This window comes from Ochlerotatus camptorhynchus, unplaced genomic scaffold (genome assembly GCF_037179485.1).
Source record: "Ochlerotatus camptorhynchus isolate MF236.1 unplaced genomic scaffold, CSIRO-AGI_Acam_v1.1 ptg000621l, whole genome shotgun sequence".
Classification (NCBI taxonomy): Eukaryota; Metazoa; Arthropoda; class Insecta; order Diptera; family Culicidae; genus Ochlerotatus; species Ochlerotatus camptorhynchus.
In genome coordinates, this window is record NW_027041100.1 from 349,470 (window position 1) to 375,770 (window position 26,301).

Sequence of the window (26,301 nt, forward strand, 5' to 3'; positions counted from 1 at the left end):
AGAAGTTAGCGTCATCTTGTGTTCTCCCAAGTTGTTAGCTACCCATCGGTGTACCCCCATGTTTGTCTTTTTCATCAGAGTGTCGCCTAGTTCGAGATCAAGAGCACATTGCTCTCCAAACCTTGTGTTCACAGTCCCTACCCTGCCATCCATTTGTTACAATTGTTACCCCTAACCTCGAGATAGCCGCGAGTAATCAGCCCCCGCTTTACTAACGTTAGTTTTAAGTAATTTTGTTATCTAAACAATGAATATTGGCTCCGCAAAGCTACAACAAATAAGCCTGGAAAAATAAACGAATTATTGAAAAAAAAAGGTCAGTGTCTTATAAAATGAGTTTAAACTTTCGGAGGCTAATCAGGACCCGATTTGAAATCGTTTGAACACTGTGGAGCAAAAATTTTAAATTTTGCATCAGTTTAGTGACCAGTAAACTGGTAAATATTGAAAAGAAGGCCTGAAAAAGGTCGGAAATTCTAAGTCAACGGAATTGAATGTTCATGGTACAATTCCAAAGGAATCCTGAGAACAATTTTAAGGGAAATCCGAGGATAATCTGAGGGACATAACGACGAGAGTTTCTATAGAATTTTAAAGAAATTTCTAAGCAATTTCAGAAAAATTTAGAGAAGAACTCCAAGAGCATTCTGATTTTTTTTTTAAATGCAATTCTAATGTGAATTTCTTGAAAATTCATGTAATTTGTAAATAGAATTATGGAAGAAAGCTTAAGTGAATTTCAAGAAAAAATCTTTAAAATTCGACGAAAATCTAAGAATGATTTTTATGATTTCTTTGGTATGCAGAGAATTTCTGGACTATAACATAGAAATTTTCAAGAGACTTCCAGAGAGAATCTCAATCTTATTTCAAAAGAATTCTTAAATAACATCTGTGAAGGAACATGTGAGCATATGATCCAGGAATGATGAAATAAATTAAATTCAGGAATGATGCTGCTGTCTTAGTAATGACGCATTTAACGTAGTGATCCCGGTTTCAGTTTTATGTTTACTTTTGATGTATATCACACAATCGGAAATATTTCAAATATTACGGAGAAAAACCGGAAAATTGCTGATCAGAAACGTCTCTTAAAATACTCTATTGGATTGAACCAAAATAGGACCAAAGCAAGAGAAAAAGAAGAAGCCATGCGGTTTGAGTGTTCCCTAATGAAAAACATGAACGAACAATAACCCTAATGATAGAGTTGTTCCAAAAACCGGAACATATGTATTCCCCCCCTAGGGTCATCATGATATTTTTTCAGATCAATGTTTTTAGATTCCATTTAGGGTCCCAAACAACAGTGCAAAATTTGGGGACGATCGGTTGTAACCCGGCTTTTCACATTGCGTTTGAAATTAGTATGGGGAAACCTACTTTTTTGCATTTTTATTCCTCGGTACCTAGGTTGAACCATGCAACTAATAATGTTAAAGTATAGTTCAAAAAATGCCTAATAACTTTGCCAAAAGATGCATGCTGCTAGAATGTCTCTAAAAAAAAGTTATAGCTGGTCAAAGATCTATGTTTTGAATTAAATGCCAGAAATCTCTTTTCCTGCCAACACTATTTGAGGCCCCAAAGAGTATGTAAGTATTATCTGAATACGATGAAAAACTTCACTATCTTTCGCGAAGTTCACCTACAGAAAACTTCGCCGTTCATAGTGAGTTTTTGCGAACTTTTTCCACCATTGCTTTAAATCAATGGAGACATGCATCGCTGGATCGGATCCATGACAGTGACATCAATTACGTGCATTATTGGGGATTCCCTCCATTACAGTTTTAAGATAAGAAGTAAAGATAAGCGTTAAAATCCCAATACTAAGTTGATCGACAACTGTATCGCATTTTAGATATATAAGGCGAAAGAAACGAGAAATAACAACCTGAGAGCATTATCTACCAAAGTTTATGCCTTGTCCAGCAAAGATCACTTGCTCAACTTTAGCTTTAGTGCAGTCATCTTATTTGCCTACCTATGCCAATTAACACAGCAGCATGCACCAAAACCGGCGCACATTCTGCTTTTAATAGTTTCCTCATTTGTTTCCTGCCAGGTAACCGGTACACCAAGTAGCAGTGACCATGCCACTGTCAATGAATGTACGGCAACTTCACATATGATTGAAGATACGACTCTTGTCGAACTACTCTCGTGTCTCGCTCTCTGTTCCCTGTGTCTATTTCTAGGAATCACCGAGCTCCAGACTTGAACAATGAGGAAACTTGTTTTTTCTCAGCCGTTCGTGTGTGTGTGTGTGTGTGTGCCTCACCTTAGTAGCATCATTGTGAATCAGATGATGCACCGTGATCTTCGTCTTTTTCCTCCCTGGTTGGATGCAAATAGCACCATCGTATTGTTGCTGCACCCGGCAAAGTCCAGCAGGATGCAAGAAGATGACATAGACATACGGTAATACAGCACCGGCTCTTAATTAGATGGCCATCAACTTTCCACCACCACCACCACCACCATCACCGGTCACCGGTTGACATTTGCAGCGCAGTTACGGTCAGTAGTGGAAATAGTGGTTGAAGCGAATGATTCGATTCGTCAATTTCAAGTTCATAGTAGAAATTGAAAGGTTTACGAATATGAAATCACAATTGATTTCAAACTTGTCGAAAAAGCTCAAAGCCGATAAAGCCTCTTCGAGGTGGTCGCTGCCTCTGGGCTGCACAATAAGCGATAATTTGCGATAAGGTCAAGTAGCGTTCAAAGTATCTTCTTCGCGGTTCCTTGCATGGTTCAATCAATTGGTTGGTTGATGCTGCCGCCACACAAGCAGCGATTACGGTTTCTGGATAAACAGCATCTATCCAATTAAGTTTGGTGCCGGCAATAACAAAAACCCTCGCGGTGGTGGTTGGTATAACCATCGTTCACCATTGCATCGGTCCAGTAGTGCCGTCGAGTGGGTGGAATAATCTGCAAAAGAAAACGAAAGCAAAAAATACGTTAAATTAGTCAGTCAAAGATGAAAACATGACAAATCCATTAATGGTAATGTGGCTGTTGAGGATAAACTAATTACAATGACATGGCGCAGGCATCAGTAACACGTTTGGCATTGCTTGAGGTTACTCATTTTTCATTGTGGCCAACCAAAATACACACGGAAACGGTTGTCCCGCTTCTTTTCAAGTGACGACGAATTGATTCTATTGAGTTGTGAAATTGGTATACCTACCTACCCCGTTTCCCCTTTGACCAGCTCGAACCTCACACCATTCGCAAACGATCGATGAATGGACTTGAAGCTCGCTGTTTATTTATTTTTTGCACCGTCCATCATCTTCCTCCTGTGCCAGGTGATTGAAGCCTAACAACAACAACAAATCGCCAAAGAAACATCAATCAAAAGAGATGCTGAAGGTGACAGAAGCGCTAGCAGCAAAAAATGAGTTATACAGAAATATCACCGTACATCTAACTATTCACTACTCCTTTGAATGACGCTAACAGCTGCAACCAACCAACCAAAGGCTGTCCGAAGCCATTTGTTGCGGCAAAAGCTCAAGGTCTAATGTTTCCTCCCCTCCCTGTCGACGTGCTAGTGATCATGCGAGTTGTTGTTATTTATTGTGACTTTCTGCACTGTCATCAAACTAACGCCATGCGCTTTGCAGAGGAGATGTAGCAGAACAGCAAAAATGTTGAGACGCAACAAGGTTTCAGGGTTTGAACCTGCCTTGTTCGAAGCCATTAGCCATTAGAGTTCGCAGCATCAAAAGGAAATTTGTATGTGAACATTTGAAATTTACGCACAGCCTGTCACAATTAAGTTACTATGATTCTTGCAAAACTTGTAACTTTATTGCACGCAACTAATCTAGGGATGACATAAGCTAGCAGAGGTCACATCAGCGTGTATTTAAATTTTTAAATTTTAGCATCAATTTGCACTTGAGTGCGTCTGCCTTTGGGTAAAGACTTGTAAATTTGATATAATGTTTGTTGTGGTAGATATTAAATCTTACTAAGGCTATATTTTTGTTTTATTGTAAGCGGATGCAAGGAAATTATGTTTTATTGTTATTAGCGGTTTTGCTGTGAATTAATGTCAATATATTTATGAAAGCAAAAATACAAGCTACAGCTGCAATGGAATATATTTTTGGCCCTACCCGCTTAAATCATAAACGCTATATGACTGGTACATGCCAAAACTGGAGAAAATTTTAAGTAAAGTCTGGAACGCGCAAAAATTGGTCAACTTGGAAGTTGAGTGTATATACAATGGTTGCTATGATGAGTTTTCACCGTTTGCTCTCCAGTTTTCAAAATGACGTCCAAGCAAGAGGAGCAGCGTGTCGACGTTCTCACACGCCAAGTTGGCAAAATTGCTGGATGTGGCCAAATCGACCGTGACAAACGTTTTAAAAGAGTTCGGGGAGCGTCTGTCGACCGCCAGGAAGCCTGGAAGCGACGGCAATCCTATTCCGGACGTGGCAGCGACGACGCAGAAGGTGGCGGTGAAATATAAGCGGAATCCTAACCTCTCCATCCGGGACGTCACTGGCAAGCTCAATGTCTCCCATACTACTGTGCAGTGGGCCAAGAATCGAGCCAGGTTGTCGACGTTTAAGAAAGTGAAGGTGGTGAACCGAGATTACAAACAAAACACGTCGGCAAAGCAGCGGTCCCGAAAGCTGTATACGAATCTGCTTACAAAGTTCGACTGTGTCGTCATGGACTACGAAACTTATGTGAAGGCGAACTTCAAACAGCTTCCGGGACAGGAGTTTCATACCGCATCAGGAAAAGGGAAGGTGGCTGAAATTTTCAAAACCATCAAACTATCGAAGTTCCCGAAAAAAATATTTCGTCTGGCAGGCCATATGCACGTGTGGTCTAAAAAGCGGCATTACTACGGGAACCATCAATAAAGAGATCTACGTCCAGGAGTGCCTGTAAAAGCGGCTACTACCATTCCTAAAGCAACATAATAGACCTGTGCTGTTCTGGCCGGACTTGGCGAGCTGCCACTATGGGAAAAAGGCAATCGAGTGGTACGATGCGAACAACGTGGTTGTGGTACCCAACGACCACAACCCTTCCAACAGCCCAGAACTCCGCCCTATCGAACGGTATTGGGCCTTGGTCAAACGGAATCTCAAAAAACTAATAAATCCATGGAAAACGAGCAGCAGTTTAAATCTAACTGGCGTTCGGCGGCGAATAAGGTCGATGAGACCACTGTGCAAAATTGAATGCAAGGTGTTAAGCGGAAGGCACGGCAGTTTGGATTTGGCAAACCAAAAGAATAAACGAACATTTTTTCCTTTAAATATATGAATTGAACTGCAAAAAAAAAAATATAAGAAGATTTTTACTAATCCAAGATATTTCACTTGGTTTGACCAGGAAATTGGAACTCCGTTCATAGTGACTATGTGACTACTACTAGGTTTCAAAAAGGAAGCTCTAGGCTTATGTGGAAATATTTTAAATTGAGTTTTGGAAGCGATGGAAGAAATCTTCCATTTTTGTAAATAAGAAGAGAAAATATCGAAGCTTTTCTGCAGTCTGCTGCAAATAACACGAAGACTTCTTCCTTTAGCAGAAATGCCTGTGTCATCAGCGAACAAAAATTTGTGACAAATCAGGGAGGTCCGAAGTGAAAATGTTATACAATATAAAATGTTATACAATACAAAAGAAAAATAAGAAGATTTTTGTGAAATGAATTTTGACTGAAAGAAACGATTTTTTGTTGATCAATTTTTGCGCGTTCCAGCCTTTAGTGCCATGGCTGGTGCACTTCCCCTATTGCACAAACTGCAGTACAATTCTATTTTTTAAATTAATTTTAATAAGTTAGTTTTCCTTAATCTTCGAGGTAATCGAGCTTAGCTTTATAACACGAGCACTCTCGCACTGTGAAAGCTACAAAATACAAGAGCCCTGATTTTGAAGTTGAAAAGCATATCGAATGGTTACGCAGCCCACGATTTTACTTTCTCCACGAACATTTTTTGGAATGCCATTTGATTGTTATAGCATCTTTAACATTGTCTAGTGGCTTTGGGGCTTTCTCGTTCTCGGAGAAAGTTTCGATAAACAAATCTTCAGCGGAGCATTGTATTTGGAAGACATTCGGTTCTACAAAATCAGAACAAATTCTATTAACCCAAAGTTTATTAAGCTGACATCACACTGTTTGACAAACTGTCAAATATTTGGCAAATTTTGACAAAATTATTTAACCAAATATTGCTATGGCAAATATTTGGCTTGAATTTGTCATTCCATTTATTTGGCAATTCATCAAATAGTGTGATGGCCTCTTTATGTTTCGTCAAACATGTTTGCCGAAAACCAGCCAAATAATTTATTTTATGCCCTTGAAAATCTTGAGTAGCAAACAACATCGAATAATCGACGGTTGCTGTGCTTCACCACTGGAAAAGACGATTTATGTGATGTGACACATCAATTCAAATGCATTTTTGATTGGAAAGCGAACGATGTTCATCGCATATCCTTTGGAACATTTGAACTTATAGACTTTTGACGTAGACATCGTCTAACGAGAAGTTACAAGGGGTAAATATAAAATCTAAAATTGTGACCGTTACGAAAAGGTGTTAGGTTTTGAACGCTTATAACTTTGTCATTTATAGATTAAATTGGAATATAAATACTGTAACAAGTACGCTTTCCATATAGATAGTTATTTATTTAGTTAGTTCAGAATTCATATTTATATAATATACTCATTTAATCAAATTGCACGAAGTTTCGTTTTATCAATTAAATTCATAAATGTGTTCACCGCCAAAGAATATCCACTCATGTTGAGTTACACTTGTCATCCAAATGAGTTCCCTGCGTTCAGATGCAAGCGCAAAAAAAATGTAACTGCCTGTTGAGCGTACCGACGCGACCACCAAATTTCGCGACCAAATTTCCATTTAAAATGCGTTGACCTTTTTTTCCGTTCGGCTTTGCGCCCTCTCCCTGAATTTCGGAGAGAAATTGTCTGGATGCTTGAACAGCTCGTTGGAAAGAGATGCTGCGAAGCCCTAACAATCAGGTGTACAATTGCGAGAATTTTGGCGTTCGTGAAATTGGACTTCGTTCAATTCCACAATTCCGGGGCAAAGTTCTGTACTAGCGGCTAACTGAAGAATGTCCTAGCTTGAATCGTTCAATTCGAATCGACTTGTGGAAGAGGCAAGAGTGGTCATAGTTGAAGATGCTAATTTCAAATAACAGACTGTAGTGGTAATTTTTATACGATAGATGGAGTAGATGAAAGCATAGAGTTGATAGTTCCGTTAGATTACGGCAGTGTGAAGATTTCATATAGATATTAGAATAGCGAGCTAGAACAACTTTTAAGGAAGGTACAAATCGGTTTTTTCATCTCTCTTTACCAAACTCCCCCTTTGGAGAGGGATGGTGAGGGGTGTGCACCAATTGTATATTTGGTGGGCACTCATAGATCTAGTTTTCACTGGAAATCCTATATATGAGTGCTCATTGCAAGACAGCCTATATTACGTGATATAGGCTGTAATGTGAACGGGGTATTAGGTCTTTATGAAACTTATTTCTAAAGGCAGGTATGAATGTGCATTGATTTATCAGCATTAGTAGTAGTATTTGGAGAATTAAACCCAGTCCTTCTGCATGCGAGCCCCAGCACGAATCGCTACGTCATCAGATTCTGAGATATATTAAAGTGAACTGTTGTCCCGCCTACTGTTGGAGTTTTCAGTGCCAGCTGATTGACATGAATACGAAACACAACACATTGATGAATATTAAATTGGTGTTTGCCCGCATGGAATTCCAACACACTTGTGGCGCAGTGATCAGAGTTCGTAGATCGCATGCCAAATACGCGGTTAAAATTCAAGAAATTGCTCTTTAATTTTTTCTATGTTTTAATGGAATATTGTTGCACTGCATAAATAATTATAATATAAGAATTATAATTTATTTGAGCCACTGATAATTTCATATTTACGTATATAATTTTTTGTTCCTTGTGTGGATTGCTTCATGCTAAGAAGCTCCGCAGGGAACTTTTAAGATACTTTGAAGTTGCTAACAAGTTCAGCTGTAGGAACTTTATTTAAACTTTATGGAACTTAAAAGTTCTTCGGAAAAAAACTAAATAAAAAAAATCTATCATGTGTCAGCAATATACTTAAGTCTTTTTTTTTAAACGGGGGTTATGAAGCGGTAAAAAACCATACCAACCTTTTGATTGTCCACATGCTTAAATATGTTTAAGCGTTTAGAGTTTGATACCAGTTCTAATATTAACATGCTTGTGTCCATATAAATATTTTTAAAATTTCTGTATTTACACCAAAAATTGTGATTTGTTTTTTTAAGTAGGGGAAATGGCTCTAATGTTGGCCTATGGATCTAAGATTGGGCCCATCGCTAAAAACCTGCTATTTATCAATTGTATCTAGATGAACGCGTCATTGGGACGGTACTAATAGATATTTTTGGTTGAAAATTTAGTCGATTTTTGGTTGAAAATTTAGTCGATTGCTGAATTTATGTATGGGCCCAAATTAGGGACACTTAGGCTGACATTACATACATTTCCCCTATCTCATTTGATTAGAAATGACTTAAAACGGATGATGTGATTGGAATTAGTTCAATAAGTTTTATCGTTTTCGAGAAATCGTTAAAAACGTACCGTGTGAACTGCGACTGAGCGGCGTAGACGACGTAAAAAACGTGTAAAAAATCATTTGAGTGTACTATTCTCAAGAGAATCCTCTATAATACGGTATCATTTGACCTACTGCCACATTCCTGAACCCTCCTTATCTTGTGTTAATGAAAAGTTTTTTATTTAACTTTTTTTAAAAGGAACATCATACAATTCCAAACTCTCGTGATTTGCATGGAAACTAATTAGGTCTTACCGAATGCATGCCTAGCCAGATTTTAGAGGGAAAGCAAACATAATAAAGCATTTCTCACTGTCAAGTCGTCAAGCGAGCGTGTTGATTACTGAAAATAACAGGTGACGTTAATTGAACTAATCAACGACTATGCAATCATACAAAGTTTGAGCCCTAACCATTCCAATCAGCCGCCGAGATTTCACACAGCATCCAATAGTCAAACTAATCGCCCAATATGACATTGAACGTTTGTACAAAAATCAAAAATAATAACGCAACACCTAATCACAACCCGAACCATGACGAAATCCAGTTTGCCACACGAAGCAAAGGCCAAAGTAAGAGATAAGACCCCACCGTACGAACAGTTATCAGCAAAGTAAACAAACGATGATGATTGAATGAAGGGAAAGAAACGCACACCGTAAACACAGCAAACCGCCCATAATCAGCTGGCCACCGTCGTCGTCGTCGTGGAGATTGCTGTTTCTGTGTTTTGGTGAACTCGCGATTCTCCACAGTACAGTTTCAATCAAGCAGCCGCGTCTGCGCACCCAAGAGCCCCAAGAGTCAGATTTACATACGGTCGTCACCTTTTTGTTGCTGTGGTATTGTGTTTTGTTACTTGTTTTATCGCTTCCCCCTCCAGTGTGGCGGTGTCTCCAATCTCCATCAACCATAATCATCGATTGGTCAGTTCAAGCAGGTCGAAAGAGTTCCTTTAAGAGGCTTTTATCTCGCTGTAACTGTATGTACCACCTCGATCGCACAGACGATCGCTGATCGTCAAACGATCGATCGACCGCGTAATTCAATTATTCACCCATATTCGGTAAACTAATGACCCGCCATCGACGCCAATTTCGACGGATTTGGCTGCTACAGCAAAGTGTCAGCAGGTAGTAGAGGGTGTTGGTGGTGGTGGTGCTGGTGCTGCTGCTGCTGTAACGAGGCGGCGAGTGACTGACGACGTTAGCTGCGCGCTCAAACCACTCACGGGAGTGATCATGGGTGAAGTGATCAAATCTTGCTGCTACTGTTGTTGCACCTGCTATCAGTCTGGCGTTTGCTGTGCTGGGTAAGTACAGTGTCACAATGTGTCCTACCCGTCCCACATGATTAGGAAATCAAGCATGGCAGTTAACCATAGAGGTAACTCTAAGACCAGAAGGTCCCGAAGAAACGAGCTCAACTTTTTAACTCAGCTCTGGTACTATCTTCGGTCCCAAGCTAATCGATTCACCCCTCGAAACGTAGGAAAATCAACTAACCCCTCATTTTATCTGTCAAACTTTCATAGCGAATCAAAACAAACATTGTGTAGTACTAGAATTTTGACTAGAATAGGGTACGTTAATCGTTTGCTTGGGACCAATAGGCTAGTCAAGTAGTGAGCCAATTTAAAATCGTTAGTTTCGTATTGATTGTTGGTTACACTGTGTCAAGGAGATTTAAGATATCCATTAGAATAGATGACATGTCTGCCTTATCCATTTGCTCACTATCAGGATTGTAATAATAGTTACCAGTGAATATTAAGCAACACTTATGCCGCGGATATACTTGTATGACAAACTATGATCCTGAGCCTTATTTTCCTATTCAATAGGCTTCTATAAGAGTCTGAAACAAACCAAATTAAACCGTTTGCACTCAAATCATTTCAACCATCTCCAAGAAAAGTGCGTGAATTTCACTGTTTGTAAAATTTCACCAAATGTCGAATGAAAAATTTCAAAAAATCAAATCTGACCATTGCCTAAGATTACGTTATAAACATACTATATCAAAATATGATGGTCGGTACGATTTCAGAATTTTTTAGCTAACTTTTGATGGAATCCCGCATGACCTCTAAACTTTCTTCAATCTTTACTATTTTTGTACAGACTCATATGTTGGGCTTATAAATCAAACTGGAAGGTGACCTATTAGAAAGCTAACCCTTTTTTCATAATGAAGCACACTATTGCGGCAGATTTTGATTTTAAACTAGCTCCGACCAAATAGAAGTGAATACAAATCAAATTTCTTCGGGACATAAAGTGTGACCCACTTAGAACTCGCAAGCACAGTTTATTTTATAGCAGCACTCATGAACCATGTCCCGGGTGGATCGGAATAAGCGTCATGATGGAACTTACGATCGGCAGCTGCGTTGGAAGGTATTAAAGGCTAAACACGAAACATTCCGGACACGAAAATCTTGTTGGGGTTTAAAAATGCGTTTTATTTTTCATAGTTCAATGTAACAGCTATTCATAAGTAGGTATTATGCTTATTGTAAGACCATTGTTTCAGAATTCTTTCTTACCACAGGCCATTTCTCGAACTTTTCTTCATACACGGCCCTTCATCTTTTGCACGAAATTCCATTTCCGCTTGAAATCCTTCAGGCCAGTTGCAGTTCAACCCATTTTCTTCAATTGACCAGTGTGCCTCAATTGACCTTAGTTCTGGAGTATTGGCCGGATTAATTTACTTGGGAAAAACTGTGTCGCCATTATCACTGTGCCACTGTTTGCTGGAATTTAAGTAGATGCAGCTTGTAGTCAGAATAGTAAATCCACCTCATGCTGATCCTGAAAAGGTAGTAGTCTCTTCCGTAGGCAATCCTCCTGGTAAATTTGCTGGTTTATGGTCCCAGAAGTAAACGAAAGTTTCGTTCTCTTCCGGGCCACTCTTCCGGCCAACCGAGGTATAAAATTCCTGCTCAGGAATTTGATCTAAAACCGCCAAGAGCGGATAGACCGGGATTTTTGTTTGGAGCGTGCAGGATCGAATCGCGACGAGCTTGCTCCGGTGAAACCATGATGTAAACAAATGAACTTGTGACAACCAATGGCTACTGTGATTTTTTACATTCTTAGCTTGATTCATTGCCCTGCCCCAGTGCAGCGTTTTTGATGTGTCCCGATTTTTTCGTGTTAAACCTTTAAGAACAATCAGGGTGAACTCGGAACTCTTAGATAGTGATGTATCCAACATATATAGTGCCAGCCATGCAGGGGGTGAAAACGCCAAAAGTGGCAATCTAAAAGGGCATATTCAGAAAGTTTATTTTTAGTGAATTTCCCACGAAATTCCTTTAATTGACATATGCAAAGGGAGCATAGGACAAAGACGCGTCATTCCACCCCAATTCAGCATCAACAAAATTAATTTTTTTGATAGTTCAATAATCTTTTTAATACTGTGTTTCAACCTTTCCATGGGAGATTACTTAGATAATATTGATTAAAACTCTTAGAGCTGTAGTAGTAGTTTTGAGTATAATTCCAGGGTAGATCTAATTCAGATAGGGGAAATGGATGTAATGTCGGCCCAAATGTTCCTAATTTGGGCCCATACATAAATTCAGCAATCGACTAAATTTTCAATAACGACCAAAAATATCCATCAGTACGTCCCAACGCGTTCATCTAGATAAAATTGATAAATAGAAGATTTTTAGCGATGGGCCCAATCGTAGATCCATAGGCCAACGTTGGATCAATTTCCCCTATAAGGATTATTTTAAAGAGAAAATTGTGAAAAATTCTAACGAAATTTTGAGAAACAATCCTATGGACTTTTAAGGAGAATTCCATGGAAACTCTTAGGATGATTCTGAAGAGCTCTGATTCGAAATCAAATACAAAATCTGAGTATACAGTAATACCAACCGGTGGAAACTTACGATTTTAAATTGACTCGCTTCTTGACTAGCCTATTGGCCCAACGCAAATTGATTAACGTACCCCATTCTAGTCGAAATTCCAGTACTACACTAAGTTTGTATTGATTCGCTATGAAAATTTGACAGATAAAATGAGGGGCTCGTGAATTTTCTTATGTTTTGATTGGTGCATCGATTTGCTTGGAACCGAAGCGAGTACCAGAGCTGAGCCAAAAAGTTGAGGACGTTTCTTCGGGACCTTCTAGTCTTAAAGTTACCTCTATGGTAATACCTCGTCTCTTCCACGCAACAGGCTTCTATTTTGTAATAATTACACATAACCGTAATTCCAAATCTATCTCATTAGCCTTCAAGGCAAAACATCGTAAAACTAGAGTCAAAAGGTACAACACAAACCATGCATCCGTATCCAGTGGTATCATTGTATGGCAGTATCGTCAACGGGGGGCAGAGCACTTTCATTGTAGCAATGGACGCAAAACGTGGTCATCACTCACACACTCATCACGAAATGGCTGCTTTTCAAAGTCGCATCGACCGAAAGAACTGCTGATGACGGACAATGAGGAGGTCCTCCTGGTCGCTACCGACTAAACAGACGATCGCGTGACACACATCCAGAGTGGCCTGCATCTGTCGACAGCCAAGTGAACACTGGATCTTTACTGTTGTATCAAAGGAATTTAGAGAAAATATCGAAGGGAGCACAATAAAAAACTTCTAGAAGCTTAGCTAAGAAAATTTTCAGCAGAAATTATATGAGGCTCAGGGAGGAAATTCAGCGATAAATATTCTGTGAATTTTGGAAGATTTTTTAGGAGCGTATAAGAAAGCTCTACCCAAAATTTGATGGCGATGAAGAAAATCATGGATTTTTTTAAAGGATTTGTATAGGAGTTCTGAGGAACATTTCAAGAGAATTTTAAAGAGAATTAAGTAGAAAAATTCAAGCTAGTATCATCAAGAACGATTAAGTGTTGGGAAAGAGTTGTAGAGAGAATTCCAAGAGATTTCTGCGAGGGATTCCTCAATCATTGAAAAAATTACATAGGAATCATTAAATTATTCTTATAAAATCTTGAAAGCAAGTCTGATAAAGTTGGAGAATGATTCAAAGGGAATTAATAAAGAAAAACCTTTCGAAAGAAACATTTGAAGAGTTCTAGCGAAATTATAAAGATAATTCAAAAGCAGGAAAAAATTCCAAAATGCAGGGTTAATCAATTCTCAAGATTTAGGGGCGTTAATTTGATATCCCGGGCTCAGCTTTGTAAACACGTACTACGGACTTTTAAGGAGAATTCCAATGAAACTCTTAGGATGAACTGAAAAGTTTTGATACGATATCAAATACAATTTAATTACAAACATAATCAGATTACAACTGAACGTACAAAAATGTAATTCAATAGCTGTTAGTAGGAAACGAAACACACCAGACATAACAATCGCTTTAGGAAATCAGCCAGGGATTTGGCCAATACTGGAATATTGTAGCGTAGTTAGGTCACCTTTTGCCCTTCGAAAATTAGGCTGGACAAGATATCCTCTTCCATTATATGAAGCCGGCTGCATGCATATCAGCATCCAAATATTAAAAGAACGCTGAGAATTTGCAATGGGAGGGAACTACGAAATCGAAATATTTTTATTACAAGCCACCATCGTGCAAAGTATGCCAAATTTGGACCTTTGAATCAGATGCTGACAACTTGCAAAAACCATAGAGAAACTATTGATTTAACAATGACAAACGCCAAATTGAAGCAATACTTCAATTCTATTCCTTGATTATGAACACGCAAAAGTAATACAATGTGAACAATATACTGTCTAGTTTAGTCTAGGTTTTTGGAAATACAGTCAACTCCCAATAACTCGATATTGAAGGGACCATCGAGTTATAGAATTTTCGACTTATAAATTTAACTAAATAAATTATTTTGATCGTCTTTAACTTCAGGATTAATACCGAAATACTTCATTAACTAGAATAGCTAGCCCTATTTACTCATATAAATTCGAAAAATGGTTCAAGGATTCTTTTACGGAAGCTCTGGGTAGTAAATTTATAGCTGCCAGCTCTTGAAATTTAATTTGTCTAGTTATCAACGGTTCTGGTAATTTCTGGATGTGCCACTATCACCCTGAAGGTGTCTGCCAGTAGACCGAATGGCCGTTACCCCGCCTTAAATAAATGTTGACGAGGTTCCTTACAGAGTAGTTATTTTTTAAAGATTTTAAACACTTTGATATTTATTCTGACTATTTGGACGCTCCAGAACCTTGGAAAATTGCCCATGTTTAGAATATTTTAAAATAAACTCCTACCTCAGTCTTGAAGATTTTTCTTAATCCAGGATCATACAATTTTCTTGAATTGAATTCTCAAAATTTATGAATATATTAAATATTTCCAAATCCGAAATCTTTACAGAATTTTTTCAGTATTTTCTGATGAATTCGCTTGCAAGTCCATCTTAGACCTCTATCTGGCATTCTTTTATAATTTGCTTCATAATGCTCTTGAAAATCATCTGCAGAACTTAATTTGAATTCAATCTGCATTGCTCTTCAAATGATCAATAATATATGCAGTATTACTTAGAAAATCCCAGGAAATTTCTCCGACAAATTCACTTGGAGTCTTCCTAAACATTCACTTTGTACTATCCAGAAATTCCAATAGAACTTTTATAGTAATTCATTTTAAGTTTTGCTCAGGACTCCCATACATTCTTTGAAATTATCCTCATAATTCCCTCTTCTTTGAATTCACTAAAAAATATCAGCGGAAAATGATTACAATTCCCATGAAATATTCCTTGAAATTTCTTTGAAATCATCCTTGGAATGCAATTCCCTTTGAATTACCTTGAAATTTTTCTCAGTAAAAATCCTTTGGATTTATTTAAAGAATTTTCAGAGAGCCCTTCGAATTTTACTTGTTTCCTTTGAAAGTTTCCGAAGAATTCGATTGAAGTAACAAATTCCATAGGTTTCTCATTGAAAGATATTGGGCATTCAAGTTAGAACTCTCCTGGAATTCTTTTTCGAGTTCCTTTGAAGTTTTCCAGGAATTATTTTCAGATTGAATTGAAATCTTCCTCCTAAAGTATTCCCCGAAAATTCCCTTCAAATTATGCTCAAGATTCTTTTTGTTCCTAAAATTTCTTGAAATTTTCTTCTGAATTGCTGAATAATTCTTCTTTGAATTTACATGGAATCCTCCTCGGAAGTCATAATAATTAACTTCAGAAATTCGTATGAGTTCTCATTAACATTTTTTTCGAATCCTATTCAGAGTTAACTTGTAATTTGACTCAGAACTACCTTGGTATTAGAGCTGGGACTTCAACTATCCGGATACTTCAGTTTATTTTTTAATAGAATTACTTTCCGACAAATAAAATATCGTTTAATTGATATTCAGTTTACAGAACATCATGCTTTCTAGTGCCCAATATTGAAATAAAATTAATTGAGAAAACGTTGAGATGGTTATCATGCGGATAGTAACTATCCGGATATCCAGATAGTGAAATTTCAAATTTATGACTGCCGGCTGCCGGCTTGGACAAGGCGGTATTTGTCAGAAACAAGTCTAGCGTCGATGGGTTGCCCGCCGGTGAGATGAATGTTGGCTCGTCCGAGAACCAAACGGAGTACAGCTAATGCTGCGAATGGTCGAACAGCAGACGACCGTTCTGGTTCTGCTGGTAGTTCCGCCATTCCTCATGGCGAGCATTCAGATCTCCTCCAACAACGAAGCGGGAGTCGGTACGGGTGATGGTGGACAGGTCTTTTTTTGAATTTAGTCGCTAGTCCGCACTGTCGAGGGCAGTAGACGGCGATGAACTGGATGTATCCCGTCTCCGACTCCACCTCCACACCAAGGGCTTCGATGATAGAGGTGCGGATATGGGACAGACTGCGTATTGTATTTTATCCCATTTCTGACGATGATCGCAACACCACCCCCTTTGGAGCTGGTACGATCAAGCCGAATCATGTTGTGGTCCGGCAACCAGCAACTGTCGCTGGTCTTGAGGTGAGTCTCGGTGAGGAGGCCCACGTCGATGGTATGCTTGCGGAGGAAGTCCGCCAGCTCGATGGTTTTTGCTCTTAAGGAGCAAGCATTCCATGTGACTATGCATAGTGACTTATTTTTCTTACGTCCTGGCTAGTTGGTGGTCGATGCATCCTTGCGGATACGCTTGAACTCCTCGCGTTTGGGGCATTGCCTGTCAGAGCCTGATGAGCACCGCCACAGTTGACACACTTGATTACCTCAGGACTGTCATTTGGGCAGTCGGAGGAGGCATGGTTGGGTTGATGTTGCATTTCGGGTGCCGTGCCCGAAGTTGAAGCAACGCTGACACTGCGTTACATCGCGGCGGCACCACGGTAGGACTCTCAATGGATGATGACGTTGAAGAGCGAGCGGATTGCTTGCAACGCATTAAGCGTCACCGTCCCCTTCTTGAAGTGTACCAGGAAAAGACAATCCTGATACTTTCTCTGGTTTTCGTTCCTCATCTTGATCCGAAAGACGGCGATGGGGGCCAGCTGATACCGGTCTTTAATTTCAGTTTCGATCACCTTCGTTTCGAAATTCGGAAGGCCTCGGATGACTACCTTAAATGGCTTGTCGCCTGGGATGTCGGGTGTGAAAAATTCCACTTTGGAATTCTTCAGCGAAGCCAAGGCTTTGTTGTAGTCCGCTTTGGGGTGGAGGATGATTTTCGTGCCAACCCCGCACAGCTTGTACTCGGCAGCGATGCCAAGGGATGCCATCTCTTGAGCCAGCTTGTCGAGTGGTACTGACTTCACCACCAGAGGTGGGAGTTTCACTTTCGGACCGTTCTGGCCGCCCGTGGCCATGTTTTCAACGGACCCACCGAAATTACCGACGTCACTACCGTGGCGTTGGCGTTATCCTGGGGACGACTATTCATTGGGGTATGGACACTTCCACGGTCGGATGTGTCTCTCTTCGCCTTTTTGCCACCTTGGGCAGCGTTAGACTGGGTTGCAGGGTTCGAACCCTGGTTCGAGCTTGTATTCTTCTTCCGCTTCGACTGCTGGTAGTTGAAGAAAGAAAGAACTGTCGATGCACCGAAACGACCGAAAACGTGAACAAACGCGTAGCACTACTAATGTCACTGGCACTGAGCGAGCGAATCAAACAGCCGACTGTACTGCACAACGTTGTGATGCAGAATGTCTTCTAGAGGATGAGCAGAGGCACGACAGCAGCGCTGTTTTATATCTTTTCAGGTTCAAGCAGAACGATGTGCAACCAAGTGGTATTCGTTTATAATGACTGGGTTTGGGGAAAACGTTTGATTCATGACAACAGTAACCATAATTATCATTTGTGCATTTTTCAAAAGTTTTTTGATTAAGAATTGGAAAAAAAAATATTTAATAATTATTGTTAAGTAATATCCTATCGATTGGCGTATTTGGATTTTAATTTCATCTATAAATGACAAAGTTACAAGCGTTCAAAACCTAACACTATTTTACCACATATATTTTTTGATTTGTACCCCAGTATAGTCGACAAAGACGTAGTTCTACGTCAAAAAGGTTCCTTTGATGTAGACATTAACATCACAGAATTCAAATCATCTTTGACAAATTGAGTAATAGAATCAACATAACTCTACATAGATCATCGACCAAAAGAGGCATCGGCTTGGAGATATCGATATTGGAGAACACAATACATGGGAAAATGAAGGGACCACAAAAACCATCGAGGTATAGAAAATATCGAGTTGTGTAGAGTTGACTGTAATATCGTTTATAAAAATGGACATAAAATGTAATTTTAATTGTATATATACGGTATTTTCAAATAAATAAATAAATAAAGCAAAAATTTTGATTTTATCATCATAAAGAACCCATAATAAATTGCCTTACTTTTATTCTAAATAATTTAAACAATTCGGAAAGGAGCACTATTATCATGAATCAAGCCAACAAGCATCCAAACAGCGCACATAATTAGAACCTAGTTGCTAAAACACGCGCTCGGGAGGAGTACAACAAAGATCTGACGAAGGACAAAGAAGACTGGCTTATGGAAGTCAAAATGATGCGAATTTTGTATGAACACTTGTAAGGAAAATTCGTTTTGACCAACAAACCTTATGTGACCCCTGATTTCTTACTTCTGCATTTTAACTGGACCACACTTTAATACAGCCAAGAAATTGATTTCCAAAATACAAACGTCCAATCAACACAACAACCTCTCATAATACGCAGTATTCTTCGCAAACTTCCATCTGAGTTCATGCCCATTTGCAGCAGCCAACGCCTTTCCCATTCCGATCGATGGCGGCGATATTCGATAGTGTCACGTCATTTGCTTACACTTTATTTCAATTCTCTTTCCAGCCTGTGCTGCATCGTACTACCGATAGTCGGCCTACTTTCGATACTGGCCGGCATTGTCGTCGCCATACTGCTCGCCTTCTCGATGATCCATCACGATTCAAGCGAATACACAATCAACCGGCTGGTGACAGTGCTCAGTAATCTGACATATGCTCAGTCGACGAATGGAACCGCGGCTGCCGGTGTCCACGATGATTAGTCACTCCACGCTCGTTGTTACGTTATCTTAAGTTGTTTATGATGTTATTTATTTTATTAGGTGTACTTTTGTAGACTTAAAATATAACTTTGTAAATTCAACCCCATGATGACTTCATCAACCGTTCAACCAAATATCACCGGGTTAATTGCAAATTTGACTTTTTCAGCTCAAGCTAATCCAACCTTGACCTACTCAAAATTCAAACTTGAACAAATTGAAACTGTCCTCGGGCAATTTATATCTGAAGTCTTCATAGCTCCCAGCAAGTACACACATCATCCATGTGCTCCGGCCTGCCGTAGGTTCACGACCGAACATACTTCTCAAGACGGTCTTCAAATTCTCATTTCCGTGAGATTTATCTTCTCGGCACTAAGACCGGTAGCCCCCTCGGGGGCTCATCACTTGTGGATTTAACTACAAATCTTGTTAATCACCATGACAACAACGTGGCGGTAGGTAAGTACCTAAACTCTATACCATAAACCGATGCGCGCGGTCGTTTCACGGGGATCTTCACCATCACGTCGCGTCGTTACTCAATTGACTGTGTTGGTGGATTGCAAACTGTCCCAAAGCGGTATTGTTTGTTTTTAGTTAGTGTGGCTACCCGGGTAGACGAAAACATCCCAGTCATACAAAATTATGATCTTGAAACCAACAGCTAAAATATCAAGAAATAATATCAGAAATATATTCCCGCAATATCGTTCCAATACCAAATGCAGCAAATACGGTGTCAAATGAATAACAAAATACTAAAGTTTAGGTCCTTGTTTGTTATCCAAATATCAGTATTTGTTTTTTTTTAATCGTGTGTCATTTTTTGACATTTTTCCTCTAATCCATATCAACTTTAAATATCAATAGCAAAGTTTCTACCCGGGAGTATTGCGCAGTGGATTCATAGGCGGTACACAGTAGCTCACCGATAGTTCACCTTGACACGTTATACTATACCTTTGCTGGTCCCAGCTACCGAAAACGCTACAACCCATCCGTTTAAATATGCATATGTGTTATTAACACGTCACAAGTCAATTTGGACGACGGATTATCCAACAGTTGATCATCGTGAACAATTAGGATTCGGATATCACAGGGGAGAAGGGCACGGAAAGCTACAGTCCAGTTCACGCGCGAATCGGTCGCTGCTGGCTTGGCATAGGATGCACTTGGCATGTTGGTGCGAATTATGGTAATGAACGAAGCAAAATAACAGTATTTCTCACCTCTGTTCCGGCATTCGGCAGGGAGCGTGTCAGCTGTGGTATAGCGGTTTGTAACATACACACAGTCAGTATTTGCACATAAATCGTGTGGTGACAGTCTCGTGGTTTGTATGCTTGAGAAGATACGATAGATTACAGGTGGGCATGGATTTCTGTAGTTTTCCGCAACCGTAGCAGGTGTAGGTTTGATGTTTTCTTTGGAGACGAGAATGCATCTCTTAACAATACCCGTCTTGCAACGAATACCAAATATTTTTGTTATTCAACTCACTTACTCTTGGATCATTTGTGACTTTGACCGGCATGAGATTTTAACTCGTGAAATCTTAAGACTTTGAAAATTCGATTAATGAACCTAACAGGATACGTATAGTTTAACAATCATGTAGGAATAAGCGTTCAGTCTTGTAGTAAGGCTTGTACTCGAAAGAAATGCACCATTTTTTATCCGTGTGTAACTTTTTTATCCGTGGGTAAAAATTGATGAAAATCTGGGTATAACTAGTTTGGAGTGAATTGTTTACATGTGCAAAATTTCATAACAATCGGTTCAGTGGTTATTGAGATGTCATCGAAACAAGAAGAAAATCACCGGAGAATTTTGCGCGCCGTCATGGAAAATCCGACTGCGACCATGAGATGGATCGGAAGACAACTGGGAATCACCCATACGGGAGCGGCGGGCTGGAAGTGGAAAAAATCGAAGACAGCTGACCCTGTGAAGGCCCGGAAGGTGTTGGATTATTTCAAGCGTAATCCGAACCTTTCGATTCGCGACGCGGCTCTGAAGGCAAAGTGTTCCGCCTGGTTCGTTCAGCAAACCATGAAACGAACTGGGCTTCGTGTATTCAAGGTCCGGAAGGCACCGAACCGGCGTGATCAAGAAAACACGCCGGCCAAATCCCGCGCAAGGAAGCTGTATCGAGAGTGGTTAACGAAACCGATGTGTGTGGTTATGGATGACGAAACCTACATCAAGGCAGATACCGGGGCTGGAGCTCTACGTTGCCAAATCACGGTTTGATGTTCCGGAAGACATAAGGAAGAAGAAAGTGGACAAATTCGCCAAAAATACTTGCTCTGGCAGGCCATATGCCAATGCGGTAACCTGTACATCACAATGGGTACCATCAACAGCGAAATTTATCGCACCGAGTGCCTCCAGAAGCGTCTGTTGCCCTTCCTGCGGTCCCACGGAGTTGAGACATTATTTTGGCCGGACCTGGGATCATGCCATTACGCGCGATCGACGATGGATTGGTACAGAGACAATTACGTTGTTTTTGTACCAAAAACCGCCAACCCCCTCAAATTCACCAGAGATTCGTCCGGTGGAAAGATTTTGGGCCATAATGAAGGCCAAAGTTCGAAAATCGTCCAAGGTGTTTAAGAACGAACTGGAGTTGAAGAAAGAATGGATGAAAGTGACCAAAAAGGTCGGCTCCACCATTGCACAAAATGTAATGAGGGGTCTTAAGGGAAAGGTGCTGGCTTTCAGCGATGGAAAGGAAATTGAATAAAGTAATTATGCCGAAACATAATCCATGTGTATTAGTTCATTCCCTGAAAGTTTCAAGAAAATCCGACTTAAAATAAATTTTGGCAAACACTTTTGTCTGTTGCATTTTTTTCGAGTACAGCTTTAAAATAGAAATGTTTAAAAATTATTTCCTAATTTTACAATCTCGAATATAAATAATCTACAGGGCGGGACCGGCATCCGTGCCACCAGAGAAAACATTGTTTGCATTGGTGCTCGGTAATCAAAGTTACTAAGTATCGGAGAAAAAATATGCAAGCCGAAATCTCAATTTGCAGTGGTGCAAAAGTTCAGTTGGAGATGTTTTTTTTTTTTTTTTTTTTTTCGTTTGCTGAACTGTCAGTAAATTAAGCTGATGTCATCCCAAGCAGCACACCTCCATCAAAATAAGTAGCTGCAACTTGATTGTGACTGGAATGGGTTGCACACAAGCAACCACAATTGTTCAGTGACAAGTGTGCTGCTGGGGATGTTCACTCGGGCTTCCATGGGGACTGGCAACCCCATATCAATCCTATATGTTTGACAGTAGGCAAGATCACGGGCCTTATTTAAATACGGCCTGCCTGACGTATGCATGAAGGAAAGGGATGCAAAATCGTGTTGTAAGCAGAAAGACAAGAGCAGATGAAAGCATCAAAAACATGGCCAACATCCCCAGGGTATTTCCGAGCATAAGAATTATTTTGAGAGTGTACTAGTCTTGTTGAGGGTGAGCGTTGGCCAGATTTGATTTTTCAGATATAATCCTAAATAGGACCTAGATTATTTAATACTCTAGTAACATCAAGTCCGTGCTCTGTCACAATATTGCATTGTGATCAATCAACACTCAAAGGGGTAAAATATAAAATTTGGGGTGAAGCCTGGCCAAGTGAGTGGGGTGAGTGAGTGGGGAAGCCTGGCCAAGTGAGTGGGGTATGGGTTTATTTGATTGAACGTCATTTCCAATTTATAGATTGAATTGGCCTTCTTAAGACGGCCTACCGATAACTACCGATAAAAGTTTTGAGAAGCTACCAATAGTGAAAAAAATAATCTGGCCACCCTGGTTAGGGTCTTATGATTTCTGAATCGACAAATACAGTACAGGTGGACATTTTATTTTATACTCTCTATATTATAATTTTTGAATCAGTTTTAGGGTTTTGGGTTAACAGAGGCGGATCGCGGAGGTTTATAAAGTACTATCAGTTAAACTGTGTTTTTGAGGTTTATCTCTATATATTCTTTGGTGTTTCCTAGCGGATAATCAAGTTGGTGTTCGCTGATTCAAAGAATGGATGAGATAAACATTGAGCTGTCCAAAGTTGGGCGTTGTTGAACTTGTGGTACTTGCACAACATTTTATATGAGTATCCAAGTAACTAAATAGTCACAAAATAGCTTTGAATGTGGGTTCAGAGTGAGAAAATGTCACTGGGTCACTGGGTATTCGGATAAAACTATTACTTATACTTATTAAAAAAATTTAAAAAAATAATCCTGGTTTTATCTCATTTTTGGTGAGCGAACATGATGAAGAAGAAGAAGATGGCTTTATCGCAGAACCCCGTCTAGGAACGAGTGTATTGTTGATGGACCTGGTCTACGAATCAAGATTGGTTTCTGTAATGATAAGTATCACGATCTTCATCGAAATGTAAGTATTGTTGACAATAATCATAGCAATCAACTCGTATATACATTGAAATACAGATATAAAGGGGAAGGGACGGTCCAACAGGTCACCTGATTGAAGCGATTTGGACGGGGAGAGTGGGAATGCCAACTCCCTGTTGATAACATTTCGTGGATAAAGGGCGGGCTCTTTTCCCCACTCATTGTGTCATCTTCCTGTTTGGGGGTTTATCTTTTTGACCAATTGACGGATCAAGTTGCTGGAAGGAGATTCTTTATTGTTCCGTAGATGCGTATAGGCGACTTTGCCTATCGATCTACCCAATCCGTTTTCAGCCCTTCATACAGCGACATGTTGAGGACAATCAGAGGTTATTAAGCTTGATCAAGACAAACAGAGAAGAGAGCCCACTGCTGTCGGACTTAGTTTCCATGCTACAATAGATGGTAAACCACTATCATCATCATCGTACTAGTCTTGTTGAGTTTTTGATTGTTAAAATTTTATTTATACCTCTTGCTCGATCAATTTGCGACATTAAATTTGATTTTTCTTATTTATTCTATTTTTTTAAGTTGATTATTCATCTTTTTATGCAAAAATTAGATGAACACGTATGAACAGAACTCATTTAAAACTTGTTAAAGTATGCTTATGATTTACACCTGTATTGAAATTTTAAGTTCGTCCGATCAATCGTGGACCACAGTGTCCATTCAATCCAACACATAATAGTTGTGTACCAAAGTGGTAAGTACAATTTAACTCCGATATTTTTCACACTCTTCCCAAACATCATATCATCGCTCCATCCATCGCACATCCATCTTTGCAATCGCGAAAAAAGCATTCCATTATCTCCAAAATTGCAACAAATTGGTTTCACTATATCGAAATATGATCTCTTAAACGTGGTAAGTGCAAGATATGTACTCGCATCTGGTCTACATCGAATCGTGTCCATACCCCAGTCTACTCTGCACCACCTGAAGCCCAGGGGGTTAGCTTCAGCCAGGTTGCGAAAAACGTGCTCAGTTTTCGCATAGAGTGCATTTTGTTTTAGCTCGTTGCTTTTTCATAGTTGCGGTGGTGGCTGGATGTTCGTGCGTTAAGAGATAAAAAACGAGGACGCGTGCTCTCGGTTTGCTCTTGTTGTTGTTGTTGTAGTTGTAATGCTGCAACCGTATGAAAACATGCGAGAGTGTTATTCATGTTAAAAGAAAACCACCCCGCCCCGATCGACGATGTGGTGTCGTATGTAGGTAGGTACATACATGCAGTACAAGCATGCGTACGGATCAACTTTTGGTAACCAACAACGTGCACGCGGTTTACATGTAGGTAGGAACGTGCAATCAACCGACCAACCAACCGACGGCGGGCGTAATCAAGATAAACTACTTTTACCACGGTCCCAATTCAATCGGAGAGGAGACGACGACGAGGACGTCGAGCGGTCAATCCAATGGCAAGGTCAGCAAGGTGGGTTCGTTCGAAAGTTGATTCGGTGGTGCGTTACTCTAGCTGCTCACTTTTTGTCACACAGAATTGATCAATTGAAGCATGCTCGATGGTTGTATGTAATCGAGACCCTATTGAGAAGCCAGGATCACAGATACACGTCATCCAAACGGTTTTAAACACACTTTCGTAACCGTTTGCCGGTAATTTTCTGGAAATAAGTGCAGCAATTTACTGCATCTACACCAACGGAGGCTAAATCACCGCTACTTCCGAGAAAACCGTTTGTATGCAAGCCAGTGCTACACATAAAAGTAAGTGCAACATTGTAGCGCGTGATGGATCGCTTCATGTGGGCTGTATGCTATATGCAAAGCATAATCGAGAGCGAGAAAGCCACATTGTCTTTGCCGGATCATGTGTGACGTTGAAAATTGGAGGATTTTCTTTTCATTTCTGCTTTTAACTACCAGGGAGAATTGAAGCTAATTTCAAGCTCTGTAAACATGTTGTCTTCTATATGGGGTGTTTACAAATACGAAGGTTCACTAGCTCAACCAGCTCAAACTATTAGCACGAATTTCAGTTGCTCCTGAAATCTCATGCTGGTAGATTCTGACCCGCATTACTTGCCAAACATTGCAAATTGATGTGCAAATTCCTTGGAAGAGATCATATCGGAGCACGATTAAATAAACAGCAAATCTCTCCATGTTAGATTGTATTGCACAACGTTGTTGATGTGCTGTGCTTTGAACTCGATATGTCAAGCATACTGATATTTAAAATCGATCACTTTAAATTTAACTAATTTATCCTTGGGTTCCATGTTTGCTGAATATGGATTTAAATAAATATATTGCCTTGTTAATACTGCATGCCTTGTTATATGTTATAGAGAATATGACCATAGAACATGTATCATATTACTACCCAGATCACATGTTCCCCAGTGATATCGTGCAACATTACAAGGCTTATAGGAGAAGTAACATTTAGCAATCAATTTGATAAGTTTGACATTTTTTTAAATAGAACTTATCTGAATAATACGCTATTATTGAATACAGCAACAATTTCGTAATACTCACGCTCACGCATTTTTGACATTTGCTTCCAAAATAAAAACTCATCAAATTCAATGGATTGAAACAGTGGTTTCAATACAAATGATAATCATTTTGATTTAAATGTGTTATACAGTACATATTTTTCAACGACAAATCACTTTGTTTCAAAACGCAAATCACTT

The 26,301-nt window shown here is 39.6% G+C and overlaps 1 protein-coding gene and 1 long non-coding RNA gene across 4 annotated transcripts in view; one reads left to right on the plus strand and one right to left on the minus strand.

The window, feature by feature from the left end:
• LOC135714138 (transcription factor SPT20 homolog) overlaps positions 1-26,301 on the minus strand; it is a 413,580-nt gene that overhangs the window by 267,285 nt on the left and 119,994 nt on the right. The window lies entirely within an intron of this gene.
• On the plus strand, positions 9,511-19,309 carry LOC135714144 (uncharacterized). The gene is made up of 2 exons (XR_010518807.1): positions 9,511-9,978; positions 18,994-19,309. It is a non-coding gene; the product is annotated as an uncharacterized LOC135714144 (long non-coding RNA).